Source organism: Podarcis vaucheri (assembly GCF_965113315.1).
Source record: "Podarcis vaucheri genome assembly, chromosome: 8".
Taxonomy (NCBI): domain Eukaryota; kingdom Metazoa; phylum Chordata; class Lepidosauria; order Squamata; family Lacertidae; genus Podarcis; species Podarcis vaucheri.
Genome location: NC_138766.1, coordinates 58,721,281 through 58,736,020, shown reverse-complemented (window position 1 = coordinate 58,736,020; position 14,740 = coordinate 58,721,281). Strand labels below are relative to the sequence as shown.

General features: G+C 40.7%; 1 long non-coding RNA gene across 2 annotated transcripts in view; it reads left to right on the top strand.

Annotated features, from left to right (window-relative positions):
• LOC309538493 overlaps positions 1 to 14,740 on the top strand; it is a 257,452-nt gene that overhangs the window by 126,721 nt on the left and 115,991 nt on the right. The gene's annotated exons all lie outside the window — the stretch shown is intronic.

The window sequence follows — 14,740 nt, the reverse complement described above, 5'->3', positions numbered from 1 at the left end:
AAGTTTAGAGAGCTTAAAATTTGGTGCAACAGCCATGATAATTCCTTCACCACCCCCTTACATTATTTTGAAATTATTTAAGATTGGCTCTCTACTGGTGTGGTCACATAGTATCACAGAATTGTAGAGATCTTGCACAATCTGGGTATGGCACCCAGTTTGTTTGCTGACACTCTTATTTTCAACTCACTGTGGGGTGAGCTGAAGAAATTTCTTTCTGCATCAGCTGCCTATTTTCTAAAAGGGTAAATCTGTTTGCTGCAGACTAATTTAAAAGTTAGTAGACTGGGCTGTATTTTGTGCTGTTCTTGCAGAGACATGAGGGATGAATTTGTCCTTTTCAAAATGACTGCTGCAGATTCTCCTAGTGTTTTGCAGAGTACAGGCTGCTTCCTCCAAGTTATCTTCCTGGCTTCGTAAAGGGATGTCCTCTATTAGCTGCATTCATGCACAAAGCCCTTTGTCTAGAATTCCAAGCACCAGTCTTTCAGATGTACTTTTTGTCTGTAAAATCGCAATATTTTTAGCCTGTTCTGTCAAAGACAGTGGCCCCACCTAGGGGACAGGATTCTAGCCCAAGCCAGGTGTGTGTGTGTACCCGGTAGGCACAGCATCCAGCCACACTTGGCCACATACCACTAATACCAATTCAAAACCTAGGAAGCAAAGGTCAACTCAAGCAAAGGTAAGATTCCAGCCACTCAACCTCAGACAAAGGAAAGTTTAGGTCCAGATAAGTGAGAAAGAGTATATGTGTTTGAGGGATGGAGGGAGAGATAAGTATAGATATACAGTATTATTGTACCAGAAGCAAAACATTTTTTAAAAAATGCTGTTAGCAGCTGAAAAATAATTGCTGCTCTTGAATTTGCTTCTGAAGCAAACAGCATCATGCCCCTTCGTGCTGGGGATGATCTTGATAATACGATCTCCAATCAATTGATAGGTGACGAATTATTATTATTATTATTATTATTAGTAGTAGTAGTAGTAGTAGTTATTTATTAAGTTTCTATATTGCCCTTCATCTGAGGATCATAACTCACTATGGCCCCCACAAGCAGCTTATTAAAAAACCCTCCTCCATGTTTCAGATGAAATTTGGAGATTCAGTGGGAGCTCCACTGCAAAGAAAAGAACTGTATTTTATGTGCAGTTTTTTTGGATATCGTCCCTCTTAACAGTTTGGGGTTTTAGTGGGAGTTATTGAACAGGAAATTCACAGAATAACTTTTGATGCGCACATATTTCAATAGTACATGTATAAACCTCTGGATCACAGCCAGTGCTAAAGTGCTTGGGAATTTCAAAAGCTAGCCAGCAACAGACTTATCTTCTCCTAGTAAATGCCCATGTTTAACTAAATACTTATCTGCTGTGTTTATTGAATTTGAATATACACATGAAAATATGAAGGGATGCTGAAGAAAAGGGAGATTAAAATGGTTTCAATTTATTAACTTTGAAACGGATAGGCATTTGTGTGGCAAAGGCACTAGCAAAATAAATAAACATCAGTGCCTCAGTCCTTAGATCAGGAAGGAAGGAAGAAGGGTCTTTGAAGGGAAGAGGAGTTTTGGGAAAGGAATGGCAGGGGCGTAGAAAGGAGGGTGCGGGGGGGGGGGCGCAGTCTGCCCCGGGTGTCATCCCTGAGGGAGTGACAAAATGGCACACTGTGGGGGGTGGCACTTACTGTGGGGCCTGGCCTGCAGCACACCCAAGCCACGCATCTCTCTGGGGAGTGATGTGGTGGCTCGGGGCCCCGCGCTGCCTGAAATGGCAGTGTGGGGCTTGTATCCACCAGGCTGACTCTGTGGGCAGCTCACCGCAGCGCTCCCGTGGGCAGATCACCATGTTGCCTCCCTGGACGGATTGCTGCGGTGCCTGCATGCGCAGATCGGCCCACCCCCGTGGGCGACTCGCCCTGTCCCCACCACTCCGGGTGCCGGAGCAGCTAGCTACACCCCTGATGTATGGTCTAGCTATCAGGATTAAGCCTACACTCGAGTAGGACCCTGGTAGAGACACATGCCCAACTGGCATGTTCTCTCTGTCCTGGTCGATCAAAGCTTCATAAGCTTTCTTCAGCCCGAACATCACAGCAACCGATGCCAACCGACACCGGCACACTTAGGGATCTGCAGAGTTTGCACAGTTGCGTAACAGACCTCAGCAACTCAGCATTTTGGCTAATCTACTTTATTTACATATAAACATATACGGAGCACTGCAACATGGCTCCTTCTCTCTCTAGCATCAGACAGCAAAGAGAAAAAGAACCAAGAACAATAGTCCCACTTCACAGAACACAGTAACACAAACATCCTGTCTTCGTCACTTCCCACTCTGTGGAGTCAAAACACACACCATCATGTGATAGACAAAAATCCCATGACTGCAATCACGGAGCAGGAATTCTAACACTAGCTCCATATAGGGCAGCCTCAAGTGCTCTTAAGTACAGTGGTACCTCGGGTTACATACGCTTCAGGTTACATATGCTTCAGGTTACAGACTCCGCTAACCCAGAAATAGTACCTCGGGTTAAGAACTTTGCTTCAGGATGAGAACAGAAATCGTGCTCCAGCGGCGCAGCAGCAGCAGGGAGCCCCATTAGCTAAAGTGGTGCTTCAGGTTAAGAACAGTTTCAGGTTAAGAATGGACCTCCAGAACGAATTAAGTACTTAACCTGAGGTACCACTGTACAGTAGAGCTTAGTATTCTTTCTTCTCCTTCAAAGACATAGGTATTGTGGGAGTAGAGGGATGCTGTGCTCTCAATCAGTCTTTCAGGGACTATGATATTTTAGCAGGGAGCCTCTTGGAATGCTATTTGCTACATACCCCATGACCCTCTCCTGGACACACTTACCTAAGAAGCCCCATTGAATGTAATGGGACTTACTTCTGTGTAGACTTGCCTAGGACTGTAGCACTAATAGATCCAAGAGTAATTTTTCAACACATTTATGAAGAAAATTATATTGGTTAAAGGCAAATAAGTGGGTTTGATGAATATACTTCTCCCTGGGGCAAGACTTTTTGCAAATATAATTTAATGTGTTTGTTTTCAATCCTGTAATTGGTGCGGTTGGGGAGCCAAATACATCTCACCTATACTATGCATTCTGCAAGAAGTGTTTGTACAAAAATAGTTCTCAGGCACAGAAATAGTGAAAGATTTGCTTTAAATAACATGTTAAATATTGAATACATATATTAACTATTTATCTGTTGGTGGGAACTAGACCATTATAATATACTACCCATGGAATGCAGCTGCTCTGTTTTATCTTGTCCAAGATGTTATTTTGAAAAGACTACACAGCATCTGTAAAGCTTGCAGTCTTGCATCATTTGCACATTAGTATGTTTTGAATCCTCGACCCACCTAAATCATGTAATAGAAAAACTGTCTTTCAAATAGAAATACGCTCAAGAAAAAAAAAATCAGATTTATGTGATGGTTTCCATAAAGCTGTGGATAATTATTTACAAAACACAGGATTAATAAGCATCTATTTTCATGTCATCACTGGGAAGAGATTCAAACTTACTCAGATATCTTGCCATTCTGTTTTATGAAACTTTATCTTGGTATATATATATATATATAAATAGAGCTTGTCATACTTATCTGTAATGTGAAGTGATTTCTGTTCATCTCTATGCACCTCGTGCCTAGCTTTTCCTATCCTGCTTTCCACACTCTGGCAAACACATTAACAATAGAGGCTGGGGTAAGATATGAATATATAGATACCTTGTACATAAAATATATGCTCCATCCGTAGTTATAGGATAAGGCTGTACAAAACTCCCAAACCATTGTGCTTTGTAGATGATTTGGAGTACAAAACATTCCCCCTTCCAAACACCATCACTCACTCATGTTTTATTGCAATTTTTATTCCCCCCCCCCAAATTTGGAAACAATACTAACAGATTTAGCCTATCAGCCTTCTAAGATTAACTGTTTCCATAATCATATTGTGCGAATGCTGTCAGGGATGGGTGTCTCCAAAGTTATTCTGAAGTCATTTAGACTATTAAAGGATTAATAATCTGGCCTTGCAAACCCTAAATGATTTGAGAAGTTATTACTTTTATCTGGTGTCCCACAGGCTTCACCTGAAACAATTAGACGAACAGGACTGGTCAGGGCCTGAGCTTCTGTTGTGGAATTTAAATAGAACCTCTTTATCCCATTCGAGGTTGAAACTGATTTAAATCGAAAGCATGTTTCAGTACATTCTTCTTTTTTTCACAAGAAGCTAAAATGTGCTTGTCCCAGCCATTATGTAAATGGACACAGTTATAGCTGCATCTGTAAAACAAACAGCCCAGCCTTTTCAAATAAGGACCATCATGGGCAACCCTGTTTGTCTGGCTCTTACTGGGAAACAGGATGCCAAAGTCAAGGAGAAAATCCCTTCTTTAAACACAGAATGCAACCATCTTCTGAAAAGAACGCAACTTTTATTTTATTTTTTAATGAGCCGTGCACAATTAGATAAATCTTCCCAAATGTAGATAGTATAACTGGATAAAGATGAAATCTGCTGAAATCATCTTATGTAAACTGCATAATGGCACTTCAAATGGCCCCTTTCTGTCACCCACCATAAGCATCACACCCACCCACACACACACCATTCCCGCTGCAGTCAGGTGAACTGTCAAAGAGCTATTATGGTTGGCTGCCTAGAATTCTGTGGAAAGACAAATCTGTACAATTTTCTCCTTGGACAATAAATGGTTCTTTTTGTGCTTTTAGGTTTCCCTAAACAATTTTGCTATATAGATTATGTGGGTCTTCTTTTCTTCTTCTTTTTTGCATGATCATGATAGATAGATAGATGATAGATAGATAGATAGATAGATAGATAGATAGATAGATGACAGTAAAGGGATATCGTTTGGGCTGAAACCTGTACCATGAATGGATGGATACATGTTAGCATTACCATATATGGGTAAGCTTTTATTTTGTATTTTTTTCCTGCTGTAGCTCATCACGTATGGTTCAGACACATAAGAGCAGCATGTTGCATTTTGGTATATGTTTAACCGCTACTGATAGAACTAGAAAATGGAGGAACCAAACACACATACAACTGCGAGATCACTCGATTTACAATTCAATGCTGGGACCTGACAAACATTACATACGCTTAGCCTTCCATGCCTGTTTAAAATACTGCATGCTCAGAAACGAACAGATTATTGTAATGTGTAACAGTGCATCTTCTGATAAAGCCTGACCTCATAAATAAAGAGATGAATAAAGGTGGCATTTCTGAAAGTGTTTTCTTTAGAGACAAGGCTTTTGTACATTCTAGGGGAAAGCTATATGTTAGGGTTTTTATTTTTATTTATTTAATATACTTAAATAAAGCCTGGACTTAAATAAACTGGACTGTTTATTTTTGTAAAAAAAACCCAGCAAAACAAAAATAAGCTGAACAAATATTTGTAGAATAGCCTTTCAAAAAATAATTGTTTTTCCTTGTTTTTGTATACTGCTTATTTATTCTAAGAATTTGCTTCAGCTGATAAGCAGCAGAAGTCAGATTTCAGGCGCTCAAATTGTGGCAGTTCAATAATTGCCTACTCTGGTGTAATCCTATTTTTTCCCAGTGGCCTTGACTAGTGTGAATGGTCATGGAATAATTCACAAAATTTTCTTTCAGATGTCACAAAATTGCATGAGGGTAGACATCAGATGTCGTTACAAAAGAAGCAGATGCAGAGTAGGCAAATGGCGATTTTAAAATCCTGTACCATCAAAAACCATCTTGTTTACAAAATCATAGATTTGGAAAATCCCATTCTCTCTCTCTCTCTCTCTCTCTCTCTCTCTCTCACACACACACACACACACACACACACACAAAGTTCTTTGCAGCACTTGATGGAACTTTTATGTTTTCCTTTATTTTATTTTTTTAATTCCTTGGAAGTACTGTAGATTAACAGTTGTATTTTACATTTAAAAAATAATAATTTGTGGGTAAACGTTTTAAATGTGCTATGAATACCATTTTACATGCTGGTGCACATGTGGGTCCTTTTGTAGATGCACTTAGCATAGTAGTTTGCCTGCATATGTATCTTGTGAAAACCCCACTGCCCCAATCTGGCAGAGGCATTTTGAGAACAGATATGGGATTCTGTACGTGGATTGGTCCTCGGGATCAGTTCCATGAGCGTGCGCACAAAAGTACTGTGTAGTAAAAATAAACAAATTCTTGCATTGAGAACTTGGGCGGTGCACAGACAGTGCTCCTACATTGCGAATGCACCACTAAACGTATGTTTAGCATTTCCAGCTTTGAAAGCCTGGATGAAGCACGGGAGAGGGAACCTCAAAAAAGTTTGCCAGGTCTGCCGCAGCTGACAGGGTCAACCGTGCACTTGGCCAGAAGACGCCTGCTTGCACCAGCTTGTTCACGGTGCGCTGCTGTGTACAAAACCATACCTAGCCCATCATGTGCATTGCACAGTAGGAGGCATGGACTGCAATGCAGTAAATACAATCCCTGCATGGAAATTCATCCCCCCCCAAAAAAAAGCTTAACACCTTTTTGTGCCCGGCAACCCTAATATACATCCACATGCATGAGAACAAGCTTGTGCCCTAAATGCTCAGCATCAGAGCTTTGAATAACACATTTGAAACCTTGAGCTGCTCCAAATGTTCTCTGGATTGTGGCCAGGGTCTGTGCCCCAAATAATTTACATGTAGGCGGTGCTTTTTTCTGGGGGTGCGCATACCCCTAAACATCTTGTGAATCTAAGTTTGGCCTCATTGAGGGGCAGTATTTCAATATGAGTAGGAAAATGAGAGTACCCCTCAACATTTCTTTTTTTAGAAAAAAAAGCACTGCGTGTAGGATGCGAAGCTGTCATCAAATGCACCATTATATTCACCAAGAATCAGTGCTAAGCCTGGTACAGATGGTTCTTCCTTCTGTCCTGCAGAGTTAGTTAATATATATTGCTATAGAGTTGTCTTTTGGAATAGGTTCACAGAGCCTTTCTCCCCCCTGTCAAGCCACGTAGCGCCCACAGACCTGCTTCACGATTCTCAGATAGCATAATTTTGGAAACGTCGTACGTAAGCTTATTTGTTTCTCTGCTGTCTTCATAAGCAGGAGAATCTAATTCCCTCCCCTCTGCATATCGGCTAGACTGGACAAATCAAGGTGACAATCCGTGGTTAGCTCTGTCAGGCCCTTTGTGCTGCTGCTGCTCTGAATTGAAATACAATGGAAGCAAAGTGGTATATATAACAGTCCAGCTGCTTTGCTGTGACAGGAGAGTCCCAGTATTACAGTGTGTCAGATCTTGTTTGTATACCGAGTGTGGGCCATTCCGTACGATGACAATGCAAATTGTGAAAACTCTCCGGCAAGATAGGAAGTCATATCAGGAGATGTATGTCTGGGAAGGTGTGGGGAGGGCTGCTCGCTCAAAATCGCCTTGCAGTAAGGATCCCACATCAAAGCCTATCTTTTTGGCGCAGCTCTTCTATTCCTATGCAGGGCCCATTTCCTAACAGTGACAGGAGACACAACCAGGCACTTGTTCGTAAATCTATCAGAGACTGCCTTTCTCGGGGTTCTGCACTGATGTTACTTTTTAAAGGCAGCTTTATATTTCATTTAAGCATGCAATTAATCATCCTTACAGTGTCGAGATCACTGGCGTCAGCAGTGTGATTTAATTAAATTTGAAATTATTGTACAGTACATATATAGGCATCCAACTAGCCAGCCCAAATTAAATGCTGTGGTCTATTTCTTACCCAGGGTGTTTTCAATTTAAGTATTCATCCAAAAGGTCACCCTTCACAGAAGGAAACCGTTTTTATGTTTGAACTGTTGCAAAACTGAAGTAGCAAAATCAACACGAAACCTGTGCAGTGAATTCTTATTGTTCAGTGCACTTGTATGCATGTATTTTTTTTAAAAAAATATTGCCTTTTTGTGTTATGCTGATTTTATGTCCAGTGTTCTTAGAGCGCCATTTTCATGCTTCCAGGTTGCTCTCCTCTGTTGTGTCAGCACTGAGCTGAGTTAGGGTGGAAAAGAGAATCCACCATTTTGTTTCAGTGCTGTATTCAAGCAATTAGTCTACAAAATGAATGGAACTATATATATATATATATAGAGAGAGAGAGAGAGAGAGAGATAGATAGATAGATATGGTATTTGGGTGGCTTTTACCTGCTTGAGAGCAGCAAGCAAAACCATATACTGTTAAAGCACTTCCTGAAATAATTTCCAAGGGTGATTTAATTATGGTTATTACTAAAGGGGTGGATATGGGTGGGTGGGTGAGTGGGTGTGCGAGAGAGAGAGAGCAAGAAAGCAAGAGAGAGAGAGCCTAGTAAAAGGAGGCCTTTGTGGGTCTTTATCTGCTGAATGGTGTACAGTGCATAGGATACTTGCAGTCAAATGCAAATTTGTAAATTTTTTTTGCAATGAATTGATAATCTAGATTAGATTTAAATGTGATTTTTTTTTTAAAAGAAAAGAAAATTAATTGTTTTTGCATTACATTCTTGCACATGTAATTCACAATATTTCAGACAAGAAACCAGGCCAGTAACACTCAAAAGACCCTAGCACTGGCATGTGTGTATAGATAGATAGATAGATACAGTGGTGCCTCGCAAGACAAAATTAATCCGTTCCGTGAGTCTCTTCGTCTAGCGGTTTTTTCGTCTTGCGAAGCAACCCTATTAGCGGCTTAGCGGATTAGCGCTATTAGCGGTTTAGCGGCTATTAAAGGCTTAGCGGCTATTAAAGGCTTAGCGGATTAGCGGCTAAAAGGCTATTAGCGGCTTAGCGGCTTAGAAAAAGGGGGGGAGCGGAAAAAAACCGGAACACTCGCAAGACGTTTTCGTCTTGCGAAGCAAGCCCATAGGGAAAATCGTCTTGCGAAGCAGCACAAAAATGGAAAACCCTTTCGTCTAGCGGGTTTTCCGTCTTGCGAGGCATTCGTCTTGCGGGGCACCCCTGTAGATAGATAGATAGATAGATAGATAGATAGATAGATAGATAGATAGATAGATAGATAGATAGATATTAAAGGGCGGGTTGTTTTTGTTTTTTTTTGAATTCTGGAAAATGTGTCATCCGTTAAGTGCAGTTCAGGTCTTGTGTGTGAAAAGCACAAACCTTTCCCCCCCCTTTTTTTTGATGTGCTGCGGTGTCTGCACTTTTTGAAATTGCATATTTATCAGCCTATGCATTATTTATGAGCTTGGAAAGAAGACCGGGGGGGGGAGTGGGAGGGATAGAAAGAGTGCAAAAACATATGCTTTGAAAGAGGAGTATTTTATACACACATAGTACGAAGCCTTTCTCAAGGATTACGCTAAGTAATTGATTGCTCCTTCCCTTGTACTTTTTTCCACTGAGTTGACTGGCCTTGTGATCCTTCCTTTTCCTTCCTTCCTTCATTGGCTGGGAAGGACTTAGATGATGTTTGCCACTGATACGCAATCCTCCTGCAGTGTCCAAAAGAAAAGAGTATTTAATAAATATTAATATTTCAACTGTCAGGTTGCATTCTTGTCAAGAAGGTTCTGACAAACGGAGGATTAACGACATGTTTCATAAATTAGAAATGATCCCCTCTGCAGAATGTCCAAACCGAAGCTCAATAGTAGACCAACCAGGCTGGTTCCCTGACCCAGTTGAACATCTCATCTGCGTCAGATCTGCAGTCAGTCGTGTGGAGGAAAATAAGGCTCCTCATCATTCATTACCCCTTGCCATCTCGATTGTTTCTTCCTTGGGATGTGTGGGCTCCAAATTAGCAAGCTTGCCTCACATGCCACATCATTCGATTAGACAGTCACATCAAACATTTCTTTCCCCCCTTTCATTGCCTTCAGAAAAATTAAGGGAAATGGGAGAAAAAGAATTTCTACGTAAATATTTTCATCACTGGGGTCAGGCAGGAATTGACATAACAGAAGCTGAAATATAATGGAAAATAGGTGAAACAGAACATTTCCTAAATAATGAACTAAAGAAAGTAGGGGTTTGAATAAAACAATAAGTGAATATCCATTGACAGGGCTTTTGTGGTAGGTTAATGCCTAGCCAAACAAAATTAGAATGTTGATGTTGATAGTAATAACTCTTATTATTATTATTATTAGCCTGAAATATACTTGGTGCTTTACAAAAGGCTGCCTCCTCTTCATAAGTTCCCATACCTTAAGGGCAAGACAAGAGGCTTAAAGTCTGGTTTGTTTTTGAAAAAAAGTATATTAAAATAAAGCCTGTTGTGTTTGTGTGTATTATGCTCAAATTCATAGGGAAACTAGAATGAATTTGTGCAAAGATCAAAGTTTTTCTTCGGTATGAAAGAGTCAAACAAGTCAACGAAAATCCATTGACCGCTGTCTTTTTCTTCTATCTGTACCCAGATCATGCGCTACATGGAACTGGGCTACAGAGTGTATAAAAATGTTTAGCCTAATCATTCCCTAATGACAGTGACTTATGTCCTTAGTGCAGTTGATTTGTTTCCTGGGTTTTAAAAGTAGATTATTTCCATGGTGCAGGCTTAGTGTAAGCTGCTGAGAAACCACAAGCACTGCACTTCAGCCTGAGTTTGGGACATTCGCCAAGGGTAATCTGATTAAAAGGGCATTTAAACACACATACAGAGAGAGAGAGAGAGAGAGAGAGAGATTCTGCTGCTTTGAAATGCTGGGCAGTGAGATAGAATGGGGCCAAAAAAATTGCTTTTTCAAGGCAAACCATTATGCCTGAGCAGAATTAAAAGCGTGATAAGCAGCATCACAGGAATGATTCTTTTTGACAGACTTGCAACTGGATAAACAAAGCATCTGTTACAGACCCACAAGCAAATCAGTGATCTATTTAATGCTGGTTTTGGTTGTTTGTTCTGCCTTTAATCGTGTTTGATTACTGCATAGGTGTGAGGCACCGAGGCCTTGCTTTATCTGTAAGAATTCGAAATGCGTTCTTAAAAAAAAATCCCACAAAATAACAAACAACTTGATGTGTACACACACACACACACACATTGTTTTTCTTTTTTTAAAAAAAATCTCTTCCGTGGCCTGACATTTACAAATGTTCTAGTATAAATGCAGTTGTTTGTGATGTGCATAGGGTACCATTTACCTGAGAAATTTAGCAGCTGTACATTGTACAAAGGTAATTATCCAGTCTCAAATCTTAGGTGACTTATAAAAGGAGAGTGTGATATTAATTAAATATGTCATGTTTGCACACAGCATAATGTGCTGTCATTGGATCATTTTGCCTTATTGAACTACATTTCCGTTCTCCTGAAAAATCTAAACGGCAAAAGAAAATCTTTCTGCTTTTCTTCACATTCCTGGAGTTCTGAGCATGGCAGATCACCTTGATCTCCACTAATAGTATGCTGTGTGTGTGTGTGTGTGTGTGTGTGTGTGTGTGAGAGAGAGAGAGAGAGAGAGAGAGAGAGAGAGAAGAGGATGTTTACATCAAAATGTCCCTGTAACACATAATCTGCTTCCATGTTCGTTCAGCCTTCAGAGCAGAGCCTCTTGGTAGTGCGAGGCCCATGTATAGCAAGGAGAAAATGGGTCCCATTTGTTGTCTGCAAAACAGCCATCTTACCCACACCTTGTCCGCCAGTAGTGAATGAAGGGGTTCACTTTATTTGACATGCCATTGCTTCAGAGGACGGCACCATGAATGGAAAATGTGTCACTTGTGTGTGTGTGTGTTTCTTCCTAGTAATAGTAAATAACATAGCAGATTAAGGGAATATGCCAAACTACCAAAATTGTTGCTTTCTCCAAACAAACCTCTGCGTGCAGGATTGCGCCCAGAATTTGGCATTTATATTTTATGCATGGGCATAGGTCACAGTATTCATTGCATTAAGTCCCTTTAGCTCATGTAGATACATGCATCTTTGTGCTTTCCAGGAATACCATGACAACCTTTCTAAAGTGACAGTCCTATGATCAAATCATCTTTGCCTCTTCTTCTCCCCCCTCCTTTCTGCATCTCTCTCCCTCTGTCTCCATCCCTCCCCCCTCTCTCTCTCTCTCTCTCATCTCTAAATTCACTCCAGCATACAGATCGGAATGTGGATTGATATCTCATATAAACATGTGTTTATTTAGAAATTGGGGAGAAAGCATAATCCTGTATTTGCGGGGAAGTCAGTTGGGGAAATCCACAGGCTGAATAGAATTGGTGGGATTCTGGGAAATGGCTCAGAAATTAAAGGAGAGAGTGAAGCATTAAGAGAACTGAAAGGAGACTTACCTAAAGCCCTTGAGGTAGGGCTGGATCAAGGGAATGGGGCAATGCTGGGAAAGCATATTTTTCTGGGAGATGTGTGCTTGATAGAAATGAACTCGGAGACTTACTTGGTCATCTGAAAGATCCTATTTCTATGATTATTTTAAAATATGAACCTACAAATATTAGAAAAATCCGTTCCAAGCTATACATATTCATCAGCCGCATTTACAGAGAAAGGGGTTTAACTGTGTCCTAATCTCATTTAAAGTGTTAACTATGAAAAATATATTGCTTTCTTTTCTTTTCCCTTCAGTGTATGGAATAAAATGTTTGTTTTTGGAATTTGAAGGTCTGCGGACTATTAATAAACTTACACATTATTAAAAGCATGTCTTGGCCACCACATCTCAGTATCATTGCAGTGCTTTCACAAGATGCTTGGGTGTTTTCCTCTTGCGAGGGTTTATCATTCATAATTTCATTTACCTTTCATTTGTGACTGCAATCTCTATTCAGAGTTAGCCTCAGTCTGTTCATTTCACTAGGTTTAAATGTACAGTGGTACCTCAGGTTACATACGCTTCAGGTTACATATGCTTCAGGTTACATATGCTTCAGGTTACAGACTCCGCTAATCCAGAAATAGTACCTCGGGTTAAGAACTTTGCTTCAGGATGAGAACAGAAATCGTGCTCTGGTGGCGCGGCGGCAGCAGGAGGCCCCATTAGCTAAAGTGGTGCTTCAGGTTAAGAACAGTTTCAGGTTAAGAACAGACCTCCAGAACGAATTAAGTACTTAACCCGAGGTACCACTGTATAGGACTGGGCTTGCATGAGTTTTGCTGTAGTATATAGGGCTCCTCCAGATGACCTACTCAGAAAATAATCCTGATTTTCTTGCAAAAATCTTACACAGAGGTTAGACTATGCATGTTCTTGACTGAGCTTTTCTTCTGATTTGTTTGTGGGGAGGTTATACAACAGTGAACATTCATTCTAATTTGCTTGTAGGGTGTTTATACATCTTTTACATTAATCATTTACCCACCCCACACTTTTCAGTGCATTTCCTTGCCATTTTCCTAAGGATGAAGGTGGAAATTGTTGTGTTAGGGTAGCAGAGCACTTTAATCCACTTTAATTGCACACATATACCTTTCCATTATGCACTTGGATCCATCGTGCAATATACCGACAGTCTGAAGGAGACAAGAGCCTGTCACCTCTGAAAGGCATGAGATTTGTAGAAACAGCTGAAAATTTGTTAAAAATGAAAAATAACCCTGTATAAAAATCCAGTTTCTGAACAGCAAAAATAAAATAAAAAAAGAATCCTGTGCCCTTAATTCTCTGCCTCTTCCTTCTCTCCCAAAGTTGGAAGGGACCATGAGAGTTACCTAGTCCAACTCCCTGCAATGCAGAAACCTTTCACCCAATGTGGTCCTCGAACCCATGACTGAGATTAAGTCTCATGCTCTACCAACTGACACAAAGGGCCAATCTATCTGAAGGGCTGGTTTAAAGATATGGGAGAGCAGGTGCCTTGAAGCTTCCCATCAACAATAGACTGAGCAGGCCACCTTGCTGCGTGATGGTGAGATATACTGCATTCCTATTTACATCAGAATAATTATTTCTAAATTTGCATCTATACCTATACATTAGCATACGCTAGTTTTATGGAAACCTGTGTCTTCTTCTTTTTGTCCTTTCTGGTGATGCAATTCCTGTTTGGGGCCACTGTATAAGTGGCCAAATAGAGAATTGTCAGTGCTTCAAACAGAGGACTAACTAAAGTCAGACACATCACCACCCCATATTAAGTGTTGGTGGGTTTCGGTTAGGAAATGGTGAGTGGAATAAGTTAACCCAGTGGTTCCCATAGTGGATGGTGCAGCCCCCCTGGGGGTGGGAATACCAAGGGCAGGGTGAGGGGACAGCAAGGCCGGGCAGGAGGTATAAATGACTATCAGACATTGAAAAGCTGATTTCAGAGAATCAGGTTCATCAGTTTTGTTGAATTAATTAAACTAAAGAGATTTAATTGGATTTTGAATAAGTGTGCAATTAATTGTTACTATCGTGAATTTTATTGTGCTATCATCTTCCTTGGTGAGTTATGCAGACCACTATTCTGAAAAATGCTTTTTGCAGGATAGGGAGCACCGGGGAGGAGTTTATGGAGCCAAAGGGGTAGTGGCCCAAAATGGTTTGAGAACCACTAAATTCGCCCTTATTTCCTTCCCAGGCACTGCAATCCTGATTCAAATCTCCTGCCCTCAGCTGTTCTTTGTTTAGAACAGGCATCCCCAAACTTGGCCCTCCAGCTGTTGTGGGACTACAATTCCCATCGTCCCTGACCACTGGTTCTGTTGGCTAGAGATGATGGGCTTTGTAGTCCCAAAACAGTTGGAGGTCCAAGTTTGGGGGTGCCTGGTTTAGA